Consider the following 22,329-nt stretch of genomic DNA (forward strand, 5'->3'; position numbering starts at 1 on the left):
CAGTGTGACAAGTGATTATACAGAAATCAAAAATAATTTCAAAAGATAAATTCAACAATCCAATTATAGCAAGCCTGGTCAACTATCATCACTGCACATTACTGTCTCAGATTATTCTACTTATCTGATGTTACCAAGTGGCACACCTTCATGGTAGTGAAATAAAGATTAAAGTAACACGCAAGCTTGATACTAGGCTTCAATCAGAGACTTGGCCTTGACATAGTGTTGCCAGTTAACCTTGGTTGTTAACCACATAAAAGTAGCACACAGATGGCTACATCTGGATTCAATTACAAGTTAAAAATACTCAGCCACAAGAGAGTTGACAAACTTCAGGAAGCAGCATTGTCAGACAGATTACAAACTACAGAAGACTAAAATGGGCTTGAAATAAACTCATCCAGGTAACAGGCAATCCTTGGCTTCATTCCCAAGAGCACCAGGTGGTCACCAGTCTTGGCCTTCCCTCACTTGAGTTAGCTTCCTCCAGGCAGGCGGAGCTGGAAGGTGTGTCAGTGGTCGAAAATGGCACTCAGCCATCCCAGGAAATCTTGGGATTGCAGCTTCAAGTTACAACATTAGCTGTTTGATGTACTAAACCTTTGCTATAGATGGAGTTACAGGAACAGAGTCCTGATGGCCCACAACAGCACCATTATATTGTAAAATAGAAATTTAGTTTCCAAGTTAGGGGGAAATTAAGCAACTGCTCTAATCTGGTCTGCCTTTGAACAATGAGACCCTCCCCCCTCCTCTGTTCTGGCTTGTAATGTGTGGGAAACAACCAATCATTATAAAGCCAGTCCTTTTGACTTGGTCAATAATGTCATGGGAGAATGACGTAATTGTTTCTATAACTGGCGATGAAGTGAGTTGTTCAGATGAGAGCAAGTGGGTACGAACAGACCCTTTCCAGCTCCTTCACTGAAATGACAGCCTCTTCAACCTCTCAATCAGCTAATGTGTGGGCATGCTGGAACTTGTAAGCACGTAGAAAGCTTTTGGCTAGTTTCCTTCCTAAAAATATGCCTCTTTGACTCTGAAGCTAATGATCACCAGGCACCCTCTACAGCTACTCTCTAGTAAGAATCTGGCAACCTGCCAATCTCAGTATTAAACCAGGAGTAACCACTAAACATCAGCTCGAACAACGTCCCTTCACATCTGTCTGGAGTTATTAACCAATCCCAGACAGAGTAAACATCCATTCAGGCATTCATAAGAGTTAACTCTTTGCACTGGGGAGGTATTTTGAAAACCTAGCTGCTTCTGATCACTATCTACATTCCAATGCTTGGTCTGCTGAGGTATGCTTGCGACAGACTGCTTACAATTGTCTGACTGCATGAAAAAGGAGACCCAGACCAAAGCATCTCAACATAGCCACAGAACTTCATTCGGGCTCTCTCCCCAACTTCCCACTGGGTAAGTAAACACTGCAGGTTCCAAACAAGTCCCAGTGCCTCCTTACAGAGATTCTGTGCAATTCGATGGCATGCAGGAAGGAGCAGACAAGCATCTCTACAGCATCCTGTCACATTCTCAGAATGTGCTGCTGACGTGGTTGACGATGCCTGTAATGGTTTTCAGTGAAGTAGGTGGAATTGGACCGGGTTCATGGAAACACAAGTAAAACTGAACTATTCACATCTGATCAGAATAGAACATGTGTTGGAGGGGAACCAGAAGGTGGTGGCGCACCTATAAGCCTCCCCAACATAGAGGACATCTTCAGAAGGCAGAATACATCATTAAATACCCCCACCACTCAGGACTTGTCCTCATCAGAGGAGCCTGAAGACTACACACAACATTTTAGGAACAGCTTCTTCTCCTCTGCCATCAGGTTTCTGAATGGCCCATGAATCCATGAATACTACCTCACTATCTTTGCTCTCTTTTGTACTACTTATGTACTTGATTTTTCTATTCTCTGTATTCCTTATTGTAATTTATAATATATTTTACATAATACCCTGTACAAAAATGTCACAACAGATCAGTGATAGTAAATCTGATTCCGATCCTAATGGGCCTGCAGTCTCTGTGGTAGGGTGCTGGGTTTAGAAGGTGCAGGCAGGGCAGCTCAGCCAAGTAACTTTAGTTCCTTTTGCAGATTGCACACACTGCAGTCACTTTGTACCACTCATGGTTATGGAGATGGAAGACAGTGGGTAGAGGCTATGTGGAAAGAACTGTCACAGGAGGTGGTTGAGGTTGCAAAAGATGTTTGGAAGTGAAAAGTTTACAAGGATATGGGGCAAACGAGACTAGTTCAGGTAAGAACCTTGATCAGCATAGATAGACTGGACAGAAGGGCTTGCTCCTGTGCTTATATCACACGACAATTCTTTAGCATGTCTATCAAGCAGACCTTTTGCCCTGCAGGCTGTCAAAATTATGCCGATAGAGTGGGAGCCACACAAAGGTAGCTGGAAAGTTATTGACTTGTTCAAAGTCAAATTTATTATCAGAGGGTTTACATGTCACCACATACAACCCTGAGATTCCTTTCTCTGCGGGCATACTTAGTAAACAGGATCAGTATGCTGTAAACGCGGTTGGTGGAATGTTTTTGGATGTCAGGAAACAAATGACTCACCATAGAACACACAGCCTCTTGATCTGTCCTGTTAGCCGTGGTACTGGTGTGTAGTTTCAGTTAAGTTTCTGATCTACGCTGACCTCTGATATGTCCACACTTGCATCTCAGTGGAGGTAATACCACTGAATGTCAAGGGGATGAATGAAACTTCCCTTGTGGGAGATGGACATTACCTGACAAATGGCGCTAAACTCAAGATATTTTGCAGATGTTGGAAATGCACAGCCATTCTAATGAAGGCTTGGTCTGAAATGTTCCTCTCCATGGACACTACCTGACCTGAGTTCCTTTTTCATTTTGTGTGCTGCTACAAACAGAGCTAATCATTAATTTCAAATGCGCATCCTTAGGAGTTGACGATGAGTGTGCTGTGACTGTTTCTGGGGCCAGGACAATTGACGTTCAACAACAGTTAGTCTAGGCCAGGGTTGGGCAAACTTTTTGACTTGAGGGCCACAAAGGGTTCTAAAATTTGACAGGGGGGGCCGGACCAGGAGCAGATGGACGGAGTGTTTTGGTAATACACCTCATAAGAGAAAATAAAATATCATGGGATATGTAGAAAACGTGTGCTTTAATTTCAATTGAAAATGAACAAATGCATTACAACAAAATATCTGTCTTTGAAGTCCCATGGTATTTAGCTATTTATTGAAATGACTTTTAAAACACTGAAAATTAAATGAATAAAATACAGCTTTTTTAATAGTAACAGTTATTATCTTAAAGCACTGAAAATTCTGTAATCCTTCAAGATATTATCATCATCACTCTCCTCCTGACTGTCTTTATTTCAAAAACGGTAGGAGATGCAGGTCTACTTGTCCTGCTCCTTCTTATTCAATTGTCCCCTGTGCCAAAACTCAACAACGACCCGCACAATGACAGAACAATGAGAGCGCGCCAGTATGCGGAGCGCATTTTTTATTTTGAGAACGTACGTGCACCTGCGCACTACTCATATCCATCACTTAACAGAAATGACATGTAACATGTAAGGCTTATTGAGAAAAATATTTTCAAATGCATTTTTTACATACCACAACGAAGAAACTTATTTTTAATTTCAGTGCGAACAGTGTTGTTGGTCTCCCTTTTTAGCCAGCGCATCAAAGTCTGGATTTAGTTTTGTGGCGATTCTCAGGATGGATCTGAGGTGTTGGTCAGTTAACTTGGATCTGTGGCTGGCTTTGTTGATGTTCATGACGCTGAACGCCTGTTCACACAAATAGGTCGAGCCGAACAACGCCAGCATCTTCTGCGCCGTCCTCCGGAGGTTTGGAAACACCTCTTTACCAAGTGAAGCATAAAAGTCATTCAGTTTAAGAGAGTTGAACTTCTCTTTTAAGACGGGGTCAGACTGAAGGTCGATCAGTTCCAGCTGTAGCTCCTCTGGTGCTGTTTCAGGATCTTGTGACAGGGGACAGGCCACCAACTGAAGTGACTTGTCAATTTTTTCAAAATCAGAAAAGCGACGGCAGAATTCTCTGTGCAGCGCATCCAGTGACTCGCTGTATTTTTTCACATTTGCGCCGGCCTCTTACAGCGTGGCTAGTGTGGGAAAATGAGTGAATAACTTTATTTGAAATTTGCCTGGAGAAAAAAGCCAGCTTGGATTTAAAGGCTTTCACGTTTGTGTACATGTCATGCACAAACTGATCCTTCCCTGTAGCTTCACATTCAGTTCATTCATGTGTGAAAAGATATCCACAGCAAACGCAAAGTCACAAAGCCAGCTCTTGTTGCTCAGCTCAGGAAATTCGCCGGCCTTCCTCAGTAACTCCAAAAATGCACCGATCTCCTCTTTGAGCTCCCATACTCGTTGAAAAACTTTGCCCAAACTTAACCAGCGGACACAGGAGTGATAAAGTAGGTCCTGGTGATCCGCATCAGTTTCCTCCAGGAACGTGATGAACTGACAGTGCTGAAGTTCCCTTGCACGTATAAAGTTGACAAGTTTTACGACTGGATTCACAGCATGATTCAGCTGTAATACCGATTTACATAGAGATTCCTGGTGGATGATGCAGTGAAGGAAAATAAAATCCTGGTCAGGATTTTCATCTTTCACTTTATTCTGTATTCTCCTCAGCAGGCCGACATTTTTCCCCGTCAAATTAGGAGATCCATCTGTGGTGACGTTGATAAGTTTACTCCAAGGGAGCTTCATGTTTTCGATGACAGCAGACACCCGGTCATACAAGTCCTCTCCCCATGTTTTTCCTTTCAGAGACTCCATTGTCAAAAACTCCTCCGTTATTTCAAAAGTATTGTTAATTCCTCGGATAAAAATGAGGAGCTGAGCAGTGTCTTTTACATTGTTGCTTTCATCCAGTGCTAATGAATATAACGTGAACGACTTTGTCTTTTTATTTAAGTCGCTGGTTATATCTTCATCTATCAGTTCCACACGGCAAGTCACTGTCCTGCGTGATAAACTGATATTTTCAAATTTGTCTTTGCTCTCCGGACACAATACACCTGCTGTCTCCACCATACATTCTTTTAAAAACTCGCCTTCAGACAGAGGCTTGCTGGCCTTTGCTAATTTGAATGACAGCATAAAACTCGCCTTGGTACTTGACTCATGAATGGCAGTTTGACGGTGAAAAAAATTTTGTTGAGCCTGTAAATTAGCTGCCAACCTCTGAGCATTAGCTTCCCGTTCTTTCGTTGACTGGTCGCTAGCATAGTTGGCATGTTTTGTGGCAAAGTGACGGCTGATATTATATTCTTTAAAAACTGCCACAGTCTCTTGGCATATCAGGCATACAGCAGTTGATCTGTGTTCGGTAAAAAGATATTTAGTTGTCCACTCCTTATTAAACACCCGACATTCTCTATCCACTTTTCTTTTCTTAGCTCCACTCATCTTTACAGAAGGGGTGAGAGGTTGTAGCGGTGTGCTACACGCAGCGCTAAAATTATGACACGGAGTCGGTAACTGCAGTCGAAGGAAAAAACTTTATTCGAAATCCCCAGCCTCACTTTTAAGCATCCCTCAACCTGCCCCCCGTGGCGCAGAGGCTCCAAAGCTCTGTGCTCGCAAATCCCCGCAGGCTATCTCCCTTAGCCGGAACGTTGGCTAATTGTGAGCCAGTTCGGATGTGCCAGGAAATAGGTCGCCACAAGGTTACAAAGTAAAGCGCAAATGTGGAGTAATACGCTGCACCTCGACAAAGGTCAATGTATATAGAGTGCGTCATCTATTGGGAAAACGCCAGAATTGCTGGGAAAAAACGTTAACAAGGTTTATTAATATAATTTCATCAAGTTCTGCGGGCCAGATTAAAAAGCTTAACGGGCCGCATATGGCCCACGGGCCATAGTTTGCCCATGCCTGGTCTAGGCCCATAACGACATTGCAGTACATGCAATGAAGCAGGTAATTTGTTTGGGTCTCGTCAGTGAGGACTGTGCTGGGCAGTCCGCCATGCCTCCAGGACCAACACAGCATGCCCACTACTCATATGTCTTCAGAATGTAGGGGAGACCAGAATACCCAACCAGTCACAGGGAGACCTTGCAGACAGCAGTGGGAATCGAACCCCCATCTTACGGTTGCTAAGCATTACACTAACCACTGTGCTGCTCCAGTCCAGTGACATTAGAACTAGCAGCAGGCTGACATTACACTGCAAGAGTACTGAAGGACTGTTGCACTGTCAGAGATGACGCTTTGCCAAGACATTAAATGGTAATCTCTTAGACAGACACAGGGATATGAGAAAATGGAATCAGTGGGGAAACTCTCCTGCTACCTTGGCCAATGATTTCTCACTTAAATGACATCGTTTTACTTATGTTTCTATGAGACGATCCAATTCACTGAAAACCTAAATGGGGATCAGCCACTACTTTTGTTATCAACTTGCTGAGCTTTTAACAGCAAAGCCATAGGGGAGCTGTTGGTAACGTGATGGAATGGGTTTGTCTGCCTACATTCTGGGTAAATCTTTCCAATTATAAACTTCCATACCCAGGTTTCTGATGTCTGCCGATAAAAACATCACATCGTAATCATGAGGAAATCTGCAGGTGCTGGAAATTCAAGCAACACACACAAAATGCTGGTGGAACGCAGCAGGCCAGGCAGCTCGTAATCACCTTTCCCCAGAGAACCACAACAGCTTTGGTTTGAACACATAGATACCAAGAGCAGCCGGCATAGAACACAGAAACAGGCCACCATATCCTTACTAACCCTCAAGTACCTATTCATACTAAGCCCAAATACCAACACTTGATCTGTAACCTGCTCTGCCTTGGCGGTTCAAGGGGATGTCCAAATGCTTCTTAAACGCAGTGCTTTCTAGAACACAACCACCCTCCAGATAAAACAGTTCCCCCTCCAATCCTGTTACTCCTCATCTTAATCTACACCCTCTGATTTTAGATACTAGCCCCATGGGGCAAGGTTTCTTACTATCTACTACCTCTCGTTATGTTGGACATCACTACCAGATCCAGCTTCAGTCTTTTTTCAATGGAAAACAACCACGGCTGTACTTCAGAGTGGGGAGGGAAGAGGAAGAAACAGGGAGGGCCAAGTGAGTGGTGAGTTTGTAATGCAATTCAATGGGTTGAGTGGTATAGCCCCTCAAGCCGGCGCTGTTAATCTTCATTGTTCCCCCTTCTTTTCAAGCTTACTTGGCCTGGGCAATCTTGAAGTAGGTGAAATAAATACAAAAGGGAAGACAATTGAGTGATGGAGGCTCATACCAAATAGCAGAAGTGCAAGTTAGTCAGAATGGCAAGCAGCCAGCATAAATCAAAGATGCCGCTCACCCCAGACAGTCTTTCTTTGCCCACCCCCCATTGGGCAGAAGATACAGGAGCCTGAAACTGCGTACCACCAGACTCAAGGATCGCTTTGATCCTGCTGTTTAAGATTATTGAACCATTTCCTAGTATGGAAAGATGGAATCTTGTCATTACAACCTACATTGCAGCTTTTTGTCTCCCAGTACTGCACTTTCTCTGCGACATTTTATTCTGCACCTGTTTATTGTCTCGCTTTGTACAACCTAAGGGCACTGTTGTAATAAATTGATCCGTACAAATGTTACACAAGACAATTTACCACAAGGAGGGGAGTGAGAGGGGATGTCAAAGATTACAAGGCCAGCCGTTCACTTCTTTATCGCAAGGAGAATCTCTGCAAGATGCTATCACCTGGCCCATGTTTGTTTCAGCAAAAGAAAATGAAAAACACAACAAAGAATTCAACAGATGTTATCTTGTTGCTTTGTAACTACAATGATTGGTTAGGCACAAGGAGAATCTGTATTAGCTGACAAATACCTTATGCTCAACGTAATCTCCAAGTTTCTGACATGGTCAACCACTTCCGCGATGGTTGGTCCCAGAGTTTCTGAAGCTTGTTCAGCCAAAATCCTCCATTCTCATCCTATTTCTCATCAGGTTGGTGATGCACCATCAATAACTCACACTGAGACGTAAGGCGAGATATCGACTTTTATTGACTGGAAGAAGGAACCAGGAGTGAGTGTCCATCATACTACATCCTGGAGACTGAGAGGCCGGGCTCAGGCTTCAATCGCCTTTATACAGGGGCCTGTGGGAGGAGCCACAGGAGCAGTCAGCAGGGGGCATGTCCAGACAGGCACATAGTTCACCACATTCACCCCCCCCCCTTTGTTTGAAAGAGTCCCCATGTGGCAAAGTTTCTTACAAGTCAAGTCTATCAGGTGGTCGAATCTGTCGCTGCGATCTACATAGCACCGGCTGTGATCGCATGGATGCCGACGACATTGGTGATTGCACAGGGGACGGAGGTTGCGCTTGTTCCTGCCCACTAGGCGCCGGTGATCCCTCACGCATGTGCGAGGCGCCTGGTATAAATGCGTACGAAACGCCCGGTATACAAGTGTCGTGAGGAGTCTGTGTAGGGCCTGGTGAGCCGGTGTCACCTCTGGTGCAGGGTTCATAGTTACCGGAGAGTGTTCAGGGTAGTGGTCTGCTGCACCTGCGGGTGCCAGGTCGCAGATGGAGACCGTGTCCTCCCGCCCATCAGGTAAGACCACGTAAGCATACTGGGGGTTCGCATTTAGAAGGTGAACCCTCTCTACCAGCGGGGAGTATTTATTGCTCCTCACATGTTTCCGGAGCAGCACTGGCCCCGGGGACGTCAGCCAAACTAGTAGGGTGGTCCCAGTGACAGACTTCCTGGGAAAAGAGAATAGGCGTTCGTGAGGGGTGGCATTGGTGGACGTACATAACAGAGAGCGGATAGAGCGCAGTGCCTCAGGGAGGACCTCCTGCCATCGAGAGACCGGCAACCCTTTTGACTTAAGGGCTAAAAGTGTGGCCTTCCACACTGTGGCATTCTCTCGCTCCACCTGGCCATTACCCTCATTATAACTCATGGTCCGACTGGTAGCAATGCCCCTAGCTAGCAAGTACTGGCGCAGTTCCTCACTCATAAAGGAGGACCCTCTATCGCTGTGGATATAGCAGGGATACCCGAACAGAGTGAAGAGCTGGCGCAGGGTTTTTATGACGGATGTGGCAGTGGTGTCGGGGCAGGGGATGGCAAAGGGGAATCGTGAGTACTCGTCGATAACACTGAGAAAATAGACATTGCGGTCAGTGGAGGGAAGGGGGCCCTTAAAGTCAACACTCAGTCGTTCAAAAGGGCGGGTGGCCTTGACAAGTTGTGCCGTGTCAGGACGGTAGAAGTGCGGTTTGCACTCAGCGCAAATTTGGCAGTCCCTGGTCATCATCCTGATGTCCTCCAAAGAGTATGGCAGGTTCCGAGCTTTCACAAAATGGTAAAATCGGGTGACCCCCGGATGGCAAAGTTGTGCATGAAGGGTGTACAGCTGGTCGAGCTGTGTGCTAGCACATGTTCCCCGGGATAGGGCATCAGGGGGCTCATTGAGTCTGCCAAGCCGGTACAGGATATCATAGGTGTAGGTGGAGAGTTCTATTCTCCACTGCAAAATCTTATCATTTTTGATTTTGCCCCGCTGTTGGTTGCTGAACAGGAACGCAACCGAGCACTGGTTGGTCAGCAAGGTGAACCTTTTGCCGGTGAGATAGCATCTCCAGTGCCTAACAGCCTCCACTATGGCCTGGGCTTCTTTCTCCACCGCGGAGTGCCGAATTTCGGAGCCTTGGAGGGTGCGAGAAAAGAATGCTACTGGTCTGCCTTCCTGATTGAGGGTAGCAGCCAGAGCAAAATCGGAGGCGTCACACTCCACTTGGAAGGGAGCGGTCTCGTCCACCGCATGCATCGTAGCTTTGGCAATGTCCCCTTTAATGCAGCTGAAGGCCGCGCAGGCCTCAGCAGAGAGGGGAAAAGTGGTAGACTTGACCAGGGGGCGGGCCTTGTCTGCGTAATGGGGGACCCATTGGGCGTAATAGGAAGAGAAGCCCAGGCACCACCTGAGGGCTTTGAGGGTGGTGGGAAGAGGGAGTTCTAACAGGGGGCGCATACGTTCGGGATCAGGGCCAATAACCCCGTTTTCCACGACATACCCAAGTATAGCAAGGCGGGTGGTTCCAAACACACACTTGTCCCTGTTATAAGTAAGGTTCAGAGCTGCGGCCACTTGGAGAAATCGTTGGAGGTTGGCGTCGTGATCTGGCCTGTCGTGACCACAGATGGTGATGTTATCCAGATAGGGAAATGTGGCCTTCAGTTGGTACTGGTCCACCATCCGGTCCATTTCCCTCTGGAAGACAGAGACACCATTCGTGACACCGAAAGGGACGCGCAAGAAGTGATAGAGCCTGCCGCCTGCCTCGAAGGCGGTGTAGGGGCGGTCCTCTGGGCAGATGGGGAGCTGGTGATAAGCGGATTTCAGATCTATTGTCGAGTACACCTTGTACTGAGCAATCTGGTTGACCATATCCGCGATGCGGGGTAGTGGGTACGCGTCAAGCTGCGTGAACTTATTGATGGTTTGACTATAGTCCACCACCATCCTATTTTTCTGCCCAGTCCGAACAACAACCACCTGGGCCCTCCAAGGGCTTGTGCTTGGCTCAATGATCCCCTCCCTGAGCAGCTGCTGCACCTCCGACTGAATGAAGGCCCTGTCCCCCGCGCTGTACCTCCTGCTTTTAGTTGCCACTGGTTTACGGGCGGGGTCAGGTTGGCGAACAGCGGTGGGGGAGGGACCTTGAGAGTGGAGAGGCTGCAAGTGGTGTCGGTAGCGCAGCTGTCGGCCTGGTGCTGGATGGGATGTGTGTGCCCGTGTGTGTGTGTGGTCAGTAGCGGGGTTTGTGAAGAAGTCCCACGAAACTGAGGATTCCTGACAGTGAGTGGTGGGAGGGGCCCGTCATATACCATAGTCACACTTTCGAGATGGCTCTGGAAGTCCAGCCCCAATAGCACAGGTGCACACAGTTTAGGCATGACCAGTAGCGCACAATTCTGTGCCTTGCACCACCAAAGTCGCTACACAACCCACCCGGATGTCTGCGGACTGCGACCCAGTAGCCAAATGGAACCTCCGACTTACCGGCCGCGTTGCAAGTCCGCAGCGTTGCACTGTGTCCGGGTGAATAAAACTCCCAGTGCTGCCCGTGTCAAACAGGCATCTAGTCCTGTGCCCCTCCACCCGGATGTCCATCATGGACCTTGCAAGCTGGTGTGGGGCGCTTTGGTCGAGAGTTACAGTGGCCAGAGTTGAATCGCCGTCGGGGTACCCGGTAAGCATCGGAGGGCCGGGGGCGGGGCATGCTGACGTCGACAAAGATGGCCGCCCACATCCGGGGTACCCGGTAAGCATCCGAGGGTTGGGGCGGGGCGTGCTGACGCCGACAAAAATGGCCGTCCACATCCGGACATGCAAGATGGCGGCCCCCACGTTTCACCCGCAGCGCTGCACTCCGCTCAAGGTTGAGACTTACAGACCTTGGCGAAATGGCCCCGCTTTCCACAGCTGGAGCAGGTTGCTTCTCGTGCTGGACAGCGTTGTCGAGGGTGTTTTTTATGGCCACAGAAAGAACAAAGCACAGGCTTCCGACGGGCTGCCGCTGTGGTCGGGTTTGGGGAGCTCGTGGAATCGCGACTGGCAGCGGCGTTGGCGAATTCGCTCGCGGGAGCCGGCGGTGGTGGGTCTGAGGTGTCCACGGAACCAGCGGGGAATCGCGCGACTGGACAGCATCGGCGTAGTGCAGCGCAGCTTCCAGAGCGTTGGCCTTCTCCATCGCCGAGCTTAAGGTAAGGTCGGCGTTTTCCAGCAGCCGCTGGCGCATGTACACTGACCTCAGTCCCGTCACAAAAGCGTCTCACACCAGCAGCTCCGCATGCTGTTCTGCCGTGAGCGTCTTGCAGTCGCAAGCTCGGACGAGTGTCTGTAGTGCTCGGAGAAACTCGGCGCACGATTCGCCAGGCCGCTGATGCCAGGTAGCTAAACGATGTCTTGCGTAGACGGTGTTCACCGGCCGCAGGTACTGTCTTTTGAGGGCGTCCAGTGCCCCATCGTAGGTCGGCAGGTCCCGGATAATGGAGTAAACTTTGGGGGTGACCCTAGAGAGTAGAATTCTGTGCATAACAGCGGGTTCAGTTGCACGAACCTCCTCCAAGTACGATTGGAAGCATGCAAGCCAGTGTTCAAAAGCGAGAGCTGCGTCAGTGTCTTGAGGGTCCAAATCCAACCGGTCCGGACGCAAAACGGTTTCCATGTTTTAAAACTTCCAATCAATAAAATTGATGCACCATCAATAACTCACACTGAGACGTAAGGCGAGATATCGGCTTTTATTGACTGGAAGAAGGAACCAGGAGTAAGTGTCCATCATACTATGTCCTGGAGACTGAGGCCGAGCATCAGGCCTCAGATCTCCTTTATACAGGGGCCTGTGGGAGGAGCCACAGGAGCATTCAGCAGGGGGCGTGTCCAGACAGGCACATAGTTCACCACAGTTGGACTACTGTGTTTTGATTTTGTTCACTCAGGCTCATCTAGCTGGCCTGTGTCAACTGTAAAGGCTACAGGCAGCATTACTTTACTGTTCTTCCACTGTATTTGTGACTCATGTAACTTTCTATGTTCTCCCCTAACCAGACCAGCTCAAAACCAGGTCAGGTAAACACTAATCTCAGGTTATTGCAGGTCACAGGCTGTTGGTTCCACATATCTTGCCATTTCTACTTAACCAAATAAACAGCTTCTTATTTGGAAATGACCTCAGGTCTAGCAGACCTCACTGTGTCCACTCTCAACTGCTCTGGTCGCCACCGCTGGGCAGGAACCAGTAGACAGAACCGCAAGGACAGGTTCACAAAATGCAGCCTCCGTTCGTTTGACCACATGGCAAGAACAGTCCATCTGCTTCCACTGCCCTTGGCTCATTCCAGAAAGCTACTTTGCAGATTTTAACTCCTTATGGCTGATAATCTGAACCTGGGAAAATACCTCATGACAGCAGACCAGAGAGAGGTTCAGCTTGCATTGCAATGATTTGACCCAGCGGTAACTCTTTTCACTGCACTCTCAGCAAGGCACACCACCTCCCAGCTCTGGCTCCTATCCACGAAATACATCCCAACACAGGACAAATAGATGCAACATTGAGTGCAGAAGAAAGGTGCTACACTACAGAACTCCTCATCATGAGACACGTCCCCCACCCCATTGCTTTACGACCAATGAAGTAACTTTGAAGTACGGTCCGTGCTATAACGTAGAACAGCACCATGGGTTATTTGGATTTGCAGACTTTCCCTATCAGTGGCTATACAGCAGAGGGCTGAACCTGACACATCCGAAGGTCCTGTGCTGGGTAGCTTATATCATCTACATGGGATGTCCGAGATGGTCAAACCAGCCTCAACAGATTTGGGATTCCTCCTGGAAAGTTGGGGATAAACTTCCACTGATCCTATATGGATGCATCACAGCCTGGTGAGACAATTGCTCTGCCCAACACAAGAAATTGCAGAGAGTTTTGAACACAGCTCAATCCATCATGAAAACCAGCGTGGGCTCTGTCTACACTTCCCACAGCCTCAAAAAAAATTGCTGATAACATGGTCAAGGATACCTCCTGCCCCGGTCATTCTACCTTCTGCTTCCTTCATCGAGCACACGATAAAAGAAGCTTCCATTAGGCTCAAGTAATTCAGCCAAGTAACCAGTCCACATTGTGCCTGGTAGATGTTGACTAAAAGATTTAAATGAACACCAAAGACAAAAACTGCTGCAAGAAACACACCAAAGACCGTTTTTCATTGCTACTGTCTGGGCCTTTAATTGACTGTCAAATTGGGTGTTTGCACCTCCTGTCCCTCAAATAGAGTCCCAAAAGTCCACCTCAATGAAAAATTAGTCCTCCAAAAAGCCAGTAACACAGGATTTTTCCCCTTCCCTTTTTAAAAAGGAGCCAAAAGGCATTCTAAAATATACAATATACTTAAGAAGAAGATGCCTAAATCCTGTTTAAGAGCTTCAATTGCATGTGCACTGTTGGCCACAAAAGAAGGAAACTGTTTCACTATTATTCTGCAGCCTATCTGTAAGCAGTAACCATGGAGCTTGCTGCAATATTTCGAGTTGTTGGTTTGCAGATACAGAATAGACTTAAACACAAGTCCAAGTGTTCTTGTTATTTATGAAGTTTCACATCACATTTTATTCTAGACCTTTTCATGGAATGAATACATCTTTAAAGAGCTAGCTTCTAATAGCTAAAACAATCTCATATTACTAGGAACAAATGTGAATATGCATTTATAGTTTAGGTGACCATCGGTGAACCATTCTTAATTTGGGCAATGTTTCACAACAACCTAACCTTCATCATTCCTCCTCATGCAATACCCTGGCTCAAGTAAAGAAATTATGTACATATCTATCATTCCTTCCTTCTCACCCTTATCTTCATTTATCCCATCAATCAGTTCATGTTTGGTGTTATACTAAACTTAACACTTGGTTTCCCTGAAATCTGAATCTACTAATGCTCACCTCCACCATGATTGCTTTAAGCTGTTGCTCCACGAAGTTGAGTCCTCAGCCCCTTACGTTACTCCGTGCACACTCATGACTGCATAGCCAGAATCTGTGCTAACTTCATCTACAAGTTGCAGATGACATCATGGGCCTTCTCTCAAATAACAATGAGCCAGACTACAGGAAGGAAATGAGGAGCTCAGTAACTTGGTGTCATGGCAACAACCTTTCCCTCAAAGTCAGCAAAAGAAGTGAGCTGGTCACTGACTTCAGGAAGGGGGCAGGGGCAGTGCACACACTTCTGTTTAAACAACAGCACTGATGGCAAGAGGGTTGAGAGCTTCAAGTTCCAAGAGTGAACATCACCAAGAGCCCACTATGGTCCAACCATGTTGATGCCACAGCCGGGAAAGCTCACTAGTGCCTCTACTTCCTCAGGAGAGGAAAGAAATTCAGCACATCCCCTTTAACTGTCACCAATTCTTACAGATTCATCATGGAAAGCATCCTACCTGAATTTACTCACAAGAAAGACAAATGAAAGACCTCAACCCAAAATGGCAACTACCAATTTCCCTCTATTAATGCTGCCTGACCCCTTAAATTCCTCCTGATGTTATGTCCCTGATATGGCAAATGTTCTGCCCATGATTACAAGAAATAGCAGAGAGCTGGGGATACAGCTTGGCACATCACAGAAACCAACCTCCCCTCAATGGACAGAGTTTAAAAAAAACATATCAGTGGGACCCCAGTCAGCCAGACTTATGATCAACAGTGGATGATCAGAGTTTTACTGTACAGGAGCAGGAACAGAGCAATTGACATCTGGAACCTAGTCCCTTCGCATCTCTGAGGGTAGGAGGATGGATACACTTGAGGAATGGCAATTTACTCCAAAAACGCAAACAAAAAGTTAAATAAGGGGTGCAAAAGAAGAGCAAAACAGTGAAGTAATAATCCCTTCAAAATGGTGCAGCCAGAATCAGGTTTATTATCACTGACATGCTGTATATTATTAAATTTGTTGTTTGCAACAGCAAGTCATAAAATATAAATTACAATAAGATAGATATATTTAAAAATTAATTAGTGGAAGAGAGCAAAAGTATTGCGATAAGTTTTCATGGTTTCAGTGTCCTTTCATAATCTAATGGCAGAGGGGAAGAAGTTATTCACTGTGTGTGTGTGTGTGTGTGTGTGTGTGTGTGTGTGTGTGTGTGTGTGTGTGTGTGTGTGTGTGTGTGTGTGTGTGTGTGTGTGTTTGCGTTTGCGTTTGCGTTTGCGTTTGCGTTTGTGTGCGTGCGAGGTTCTCTTTTGGTATGGGAAGAGAGAAAAAGAGTGTGGGAAGAGTTTTGGAGCAGTAGTCCTAAAAGGTCTGATAGTATATATCTGTATTTTTCTTTTGCCATTTTTGCTATTTTGCAACTTTTTCCACTGTGAGACCCAGAGACAATTACAGTTGCTTCTCAGTGCTCTGGTTTCCTACCACATCCCAAAGGTTGGTAGGTAAAATGGCCACTGTAAATTTGTCCCTAGTTTATTGATGAGTAGTAAAATTAGAGGTGGCAGTTAAGAGCAAATGGGAAGAGGAAAAACTAAGATGAATGCAGGATGAGTGGAAATGAGTGGTTGATAGCATGGATCCAGTGGGCTGAAGGGCCTGATTCTAAGCTGTATCCCAGTGTGACTGGTACTTTATTTCCAGACTGGTGCAACGCAGTCAAAGACCCGCTGAAATACAAACATGCTGGTAAGGAACTTGACAAACCGCTCCTTTATTCTGGTAACACAATCACGCAGGAGGCAGTGGATCCAGGAGAAAGTTGCCCACCCAAGATCTCAAGCCTGGAGTTCAACTAGCAGAGGTGAGGGGTAAAAATGAGGAGAGTGAGAGAGCAGAGATGTGGTGTGGGGACAAGGAGAAGAAATCAGAGCTAAAGCACCTTTTATTCAGGGCAAGCTAATCAAAAATGCCACAGAAAACGGACCACAAATAATCATTGTTAAGTGCTCCATCTATGAGCTTCCTTTCTTGACCCACACCCCCACCACATCCCACCTCGGGAAAACTGGAAAGTCCTGTTTCTCTTTCAAAACATTCTAAGCCATTTTATCAGACTGGGTTATGTTTGACTTGGTGGGTGACAAAGCTGCAGTCCCTTTCTCTTCTCACCACCCACAACATGCACATTTGTGAGGAAGATTTAATGTTAAAGCTAAATGGCTCCATTCTATCAGCAGTTACAGCTTCTCATCAACAAGGGCTGATAGACTAGGATGATAGCCACTCTCCAGAGCAAGTCTACTGACATGCCAATCCCAGAGATTTCAGATAACCAATCATCTTGCCCATTTTCCAGCCAGACATCGCTGAATACCGCAGCTCATCAGAAACTGTCCCTGTGCACACATAACAAAAACAGGCAATCCCAAAAACACTAGGACATCGGAGCTGGGGGAGGGGAAGAAAACATCAAAAGAAAAAGGGAATAACATTTCAAACATTTCAAGCCAAACATACCACAGAAAACGTAAAATGTTGAGTCAGGCTCAAACCTCACAGAAACCATGGGCCCATCATCCTGTTCCTTTCCTCTCCTCCACCTTCTCCATCTGTCCATTAACCACACACTCCTCCCTCTGGATCCTACCTCCCCTCTATTCAGTGGACTCAGCGGAGTCCGTGGAAGCAGAGTCCTGGGCTTTGGCTAAGTGGGCTTCGGCGTAAGGGGACTTCGGTAAGCCTGTGTGATTGCTCGCTGAGGGGAAGAAGGTAAGGTCGCTAGGTGCTTTTTAGACTTATTCTATTAATCCAGTTCAGGTATGGGGGAGACAGTCAGAGCAGTGGTGTGCTCCGTATGCAGTATGTGGGAGGTCAGGGTCAACACAGTTGTCCCTGATGACCACACCTGCAAGAGGTGCATCCAGCTGCAGCTCCTATCAGCCCGAGTTAGGGAGTTGGAGCGGGAGCTGGATGAACTACGGATCATTCGGGAGGTGGAGGCAGAGATAGATAGGAGTTATCAGGAGGTAGTCATACCAAAAAACCAAGAAGTAGGCAGATGGGTGACGGTCCAGAGAGGCAGGGGGAGCAGGCAGAGAGAGCAGAGCACCCCTGCGGCCATTCCCATTAACAATAAGTATACCGTACTGGATACTGTTGATGGGGATGACCTACCAGGAATGAGTTGTAGTGGTCCTACCTCTGGCACAGAGGTTGAACCCTCAACTAGAAAGGGGAGGAGGGAAGAGAAGAGAGCGATAGGTTTAGGGGATCCTATAGTCAAGGGGGCAGATAGGAGATTTTGTGGGGCAGATCGGGAGTCTCGGATGGTATGTTGCCTCCCTGGTTCCAGGGTCCGGGATATCTCAGATCGGGTGCAGGCTATTCTTGAGAACGAGGGCATGAACCCAGATGTAGTGGTCCATGTAGGGACCAACGATGTAGGTAAGGTGAGTGAGGGGGTCCTGCTTAGAGAGTTCAGGGAGTTAGGAGTGAAGCTGAAAGGCAGGACCTCCAGGGTGACAATCTCGGGATTGCTACCTGTGCCACGTGCGAGTGAGGCGAAGAATAGAATGATTATGCACATTAATACGAGGCTGAGAGCATGGTGCAGGAAGGAAGAGTTCAGGTTTTTGGATAATTGGTCTTTGTTCCAGGGACATTGGGATCTGTTTCGAAGGGACGGTCTACATCTGAACCGGAGGGGTACTAACATTCTTGCAGGAGTGTTTGCCAGTGCTGCTCGGGGGGGTTTAAACTAGATGTGCAGGGGGCAAGGATCCAGATCCAGAGGGTTGGTCAGAAGGAGCATGGGGTTAAATGTGTAGAAGGTTTGGGTGATCTTGAGAAGGTTATCAAAATTCAGGGTGCAATTAGCCCGATGGAAGTTCAAGGAGCTGGGTTAGGTACAGTAGACAGTGTTTTAAGCAAAGAGAGGAGGAATGGGCTAAGAATTCTATACTTGAATGCGCGTAGTGTCAGAAATAAGACAGATGAGCTTGAAGCTCAGATGAAAATGGGGAACTACGATATTGTTGGGATAACGGAGACATGGCTGCAAGGGGATCAGGCCTGGGAATTGAGTGTACCAGGGTATACGTGCTATCGTAGAGACAGAAATATGGGAAGAGGGGGTGGGGTGGCCCTGTTGGTGAGGAATGAGATTCAGTCCTTAGCAAGAGGTGACTTGGGAACAGGGGAAGTAGAGTCTGTGTGGATTGAGCTGAGGAACAGTAAGGGTAAAAAGACCCTAATGGGTGTTGTGTACAGGCCCCCAAACAGTAGCGTGGATATTGGGTACAAGTTGATTAGGGAGTTAAAATTGGCATGTGCTAAAGGTAATGCAGTTGTTATGGGAGATTTCAACATGCAGGTGAACTGGGAGAATCAGGTAGGTGCTGGACCCCAGGATAGGGAGTTTGTGGAGTGTCTAAGGGATGTATTTTTGGAACAGCTTGTGCTTGAGCCAACAGGAACGAGGCTATTTTGGACTTGGTGATGTGTAATGAACAGGAATTGATAAGTGATCTTGAAGTAAAGGAGCCATTAGGAAGTAGTGATCATAACATGATAAGTTTTTATCTACAATTTGAGAGGGATAAGGGCAGATCAGAGGTGTCAGTGTTGCAATTAAATAAAGGAGACTACGGAGCCATGAGGGAAGAGCTGGCCAAAGTTAAATGGGCGGATGCCCTGGCAGGAAAGACAGTGGATCAGCAGTGGCAGATATTCTTGGGCATAATACAAAAGATGCAAATGCAGTTCATTCCAATGAGAAGGAAGGATTCAAAGAGGGGGAAGGGGCCACAGTGGTTGACAAAGGAAGTCAGAGATTGTATAGCATTAAAGAAAAAGAAGTATGACAGGGCTAAGATGAGTGTGAATACAGATGACTGGGAAAGTTTTAAGGAACAGCAGATCTTAACTAAAAAAGCAATACGGAGAGAAAAAAATCAGGTATGAGCTCAGTCTAGCCAGGAATATAAAAGGGGATAGCAAAAGCTTTTTTAGCTATGTGAAGAGAAAGAAGATAGTTAAGAACAATGTTGGCCCCTTGAAGAATGAATTGGGAGAAATTGTTATGGGAAACAGGGAAATGGCAACAGAATTTAATGCGTACTTTAGATCTGTCTTCACCAGGAAGGACACAAGCAATCTCCCAGATGTATGGATGGGCCAGGGTCATAAGATATCAGAGGAATTGAGATAGATTGACATTAGGAAAGAAACTGTGATGAGTAGACTGGTAGGACTGAAGGCTAATAAATCCCCGGGTCCAGATGCTCTGCATCTGAGGGTTCTAAAAGAGGTGCTCAGGAAATTGCAGATGCATTGGTAATCATTTTCCAATGTTCCTTAGATTCAGGATCAGTTCCTGAAGATTGGAGAGTGGCTAATGTTATCCCACTTTTCAAGAAGGGAGGGAAGGAGAAAACGGAGAACTATCGCCCTTTTAGCCTAACGTCAGTCGTGGGGAAGATGCTTGAGTCCATTATTAAGGACAAAATAGTGGCACATCTTGATGGCAGAAATAGGATTATGCCGAGCCAGCATGGATTTACCAAGGGCAAATCATGCTTGACTAATCTGTTGGAGTTTTTTGAGGGTGTAACAAGGATGTTAGACGAGGGTAAGCCAGTGGATGTTGTGTACCTAGATTTTCAGAAGGCATTCGATAAGGTGCCACAAAGGAGATTGGTGAGTAAAATCAGAGCTCATGGCATTGGGGGCAGGGTTTCAACATGGATAGAAAACTGGTTGGCAGATAGAAAGCAAAGGGTAGCAGTGAATGGGTGTTTCTCAGATTGGCTGGAGGTGATTAGTGGGGTACCACAGGGCTCTGTATTGAGACCACAGCTCTTTACGATTTATGTCAACGATTTAGATGAGGGCATTGAAAACTATATCAGCAAGTTTGCTGATGATACTAAACTGGGTGGCAGTGTGACATGCGAAGAGGATGTTAGGAGAATACAGGGAGACTTGGATAGGCTGGGTGAGTGGGCAGATACTTGGCAGATGTCATTCAATGTGAATAAATGTGAAGTTATCCACTTTGGAAGCAGGAACAAGAGGGCAGAGTATTGTCTGAACGGTGTAGAGTTAGGTAAGGGAGAAATGCAAAGAGACCTCAGAGTCCTAGTACACCAGTCAATGAAGGTGAATGAGCAAGTGCAACAGGCAGTGAAGAGGGCAAATGGAATGTTGGCCTTTGTTACAAGGGGAATTGAGTACAAGAGCAAGGATGTCCTTTTGCATTTGTAGAAGGTCCTGGTGAGATCACACCTGGAATATTGTGTACAGTTTTGGTCTCCAGGTTTAAGGAAGGACATTCTGGCAATTGAGGAAGTGCAGCGTAGATTCACTAGGTTGATTCCTGGGATGGCAGGGCTGTCTTACGCAGAGAGATTGGAGAGATTGGGCTTGTACACGCTGGAATTGAGGAGATTGAGAGGGGATCTGATTGAAACGTTTAAGATAATTAAAGGATTTGATAGGATTGAGGCAGGAAATATGTTCCAGATGTTGGGAGAGTCCAGTACCAGAGGGCATGGATTGAGAATAAGAGGTCAGTTATTTAAAACAGAGTTGAGGAAGAGCTTCTTCTCACAGAGAGTTGTGGAGGTGTGGAATGCACCGCCTCGGAAGACGGTGGAGGCCAATTCTCTGGATACTTTCAAGAAGGAGCTAGATAGATATCTGATGGATAGGGGAATCAAGGGATATGGGGACAAGGCAGGGACTGTGTATTGATAGTGAATGATCAGCCATGATCTCAGAATGGCGGTGCAGACTCAAGGGGCCGAATGGTCTACTTCTGCACCTATTGTCTATTGTCTATTCCCCTTTCCCCTCCTGTATTTCCTCTCTATTGCACTATTCCATCTCCTACCAGATTCCATCACCATCAGCCATTGCCACTTCCTCCCATCACTTTCCCGTTTCTGTGACTGCTCCCACTCACCCCTCTTCCACCCTCCTGAATCCACTCATCACACTGCCAGTTCCTGATACACCCCTTCCTTCCATTTTTCAAAAAGTGGCCATCTCCCCTCTGCATTTCAGTCCAGGTGAATGGTCTTGACCCAAAGTAACGACTGTACATTTCCCTCCACGCTCTCTGCCCGACCTCCCAACTTCCTCCAACATCTCACTTGTTCCAGAAACTATATGTCCACCTGAGAGAGACTGAAAAATTAAGTGTCCCTCCCAAAAAGAAAGAAACCAATTGGTGATTCATAGTAGTGTAGCACTTTACAGTGCCAACTACAACATTGGAGTTTGATTGCCTCCACTATTTGTAAGGAGTTTGTTGGTGCTCCTGATGACCATGTGGGTTTCCTGCAGGCTCTCTAGTTTCTTCCCACATTCCAAAGATGTCCGGTTAGTGAGCTGTGGGTATGCCATGTTGGTAGCAGAAGTGTGATGACACCTGTAGGCTGCCTAGCACAACCCTCACTGATTTGATTTGATTTGACTTGACACACACAACGCATTTCACTGTATGTTTCAATGTCTGTGTGACAAAGAAAGCTAAACATTACCTTTGTCTTTAAGCACAAAAGATCAAATCAGATTAGCACCATTTTCAGGGGAGAGAGAGTTTGGGCACGTTGAATTAAGCTGAGGGAACAGACCTCCTATTGTCTCCCGGATATGCTCATTGGTTATTTATGGGATTAACAAGGCCCTCACTCACAAAGCTCAATTATGCATTTGGTTCCCATGCTCCCAACTGCCACTGGGCGGGTTAAATGACAGGACACAGGATGTGTTCTTTAAAG

At 46.6% G+C, this 22,329-nt stretch overlaps 1 protein-coding gene across 4 annotated transcripts in view; it reads right to left on the minus strand.

Moving 5' to 3' along the window:
• LOC132392770 (aryl hydrocarbon receptor-like) overlaps positions 1 to 22,329 on the minus strand; it is a 168,311-nt gene that overhangs the window by 109,057 nt on the left and 36,925 nt on the right. The window contains exon 1 of one of the 4 annotated variants that reach the window (XM_059967102.1): positions 7,913 to 7,931. The exons of the other annotated variants lie outside the window; for them this stretch is intronic. The gene's annotated coding sequence lies outside the window, so the exon portion shown is untranslated. Of the gene's footprint in view, positions 1 to 7,912; positions 7,932 to 22,329 lie in introns of those variants that run through there. 4 annotated transcript variants of the gene reach the window in all.

This window comes from Hypanus sabinus, chromosome 4, assembly GCF_030144855.1.
Source record: "Hypanus sabinus isolate sHypSab1 chromosome 4, sHypSab1.hap1, whole genome shotgun sequence".
Classification (NCBI taxonomy): domain Eukaryota; kingdom Metazoa; phylum Chordata; class Chondrichthyes; order Myliobatiformes; family Dasyatidae; genus Hypanus; species Hypanus sabinus.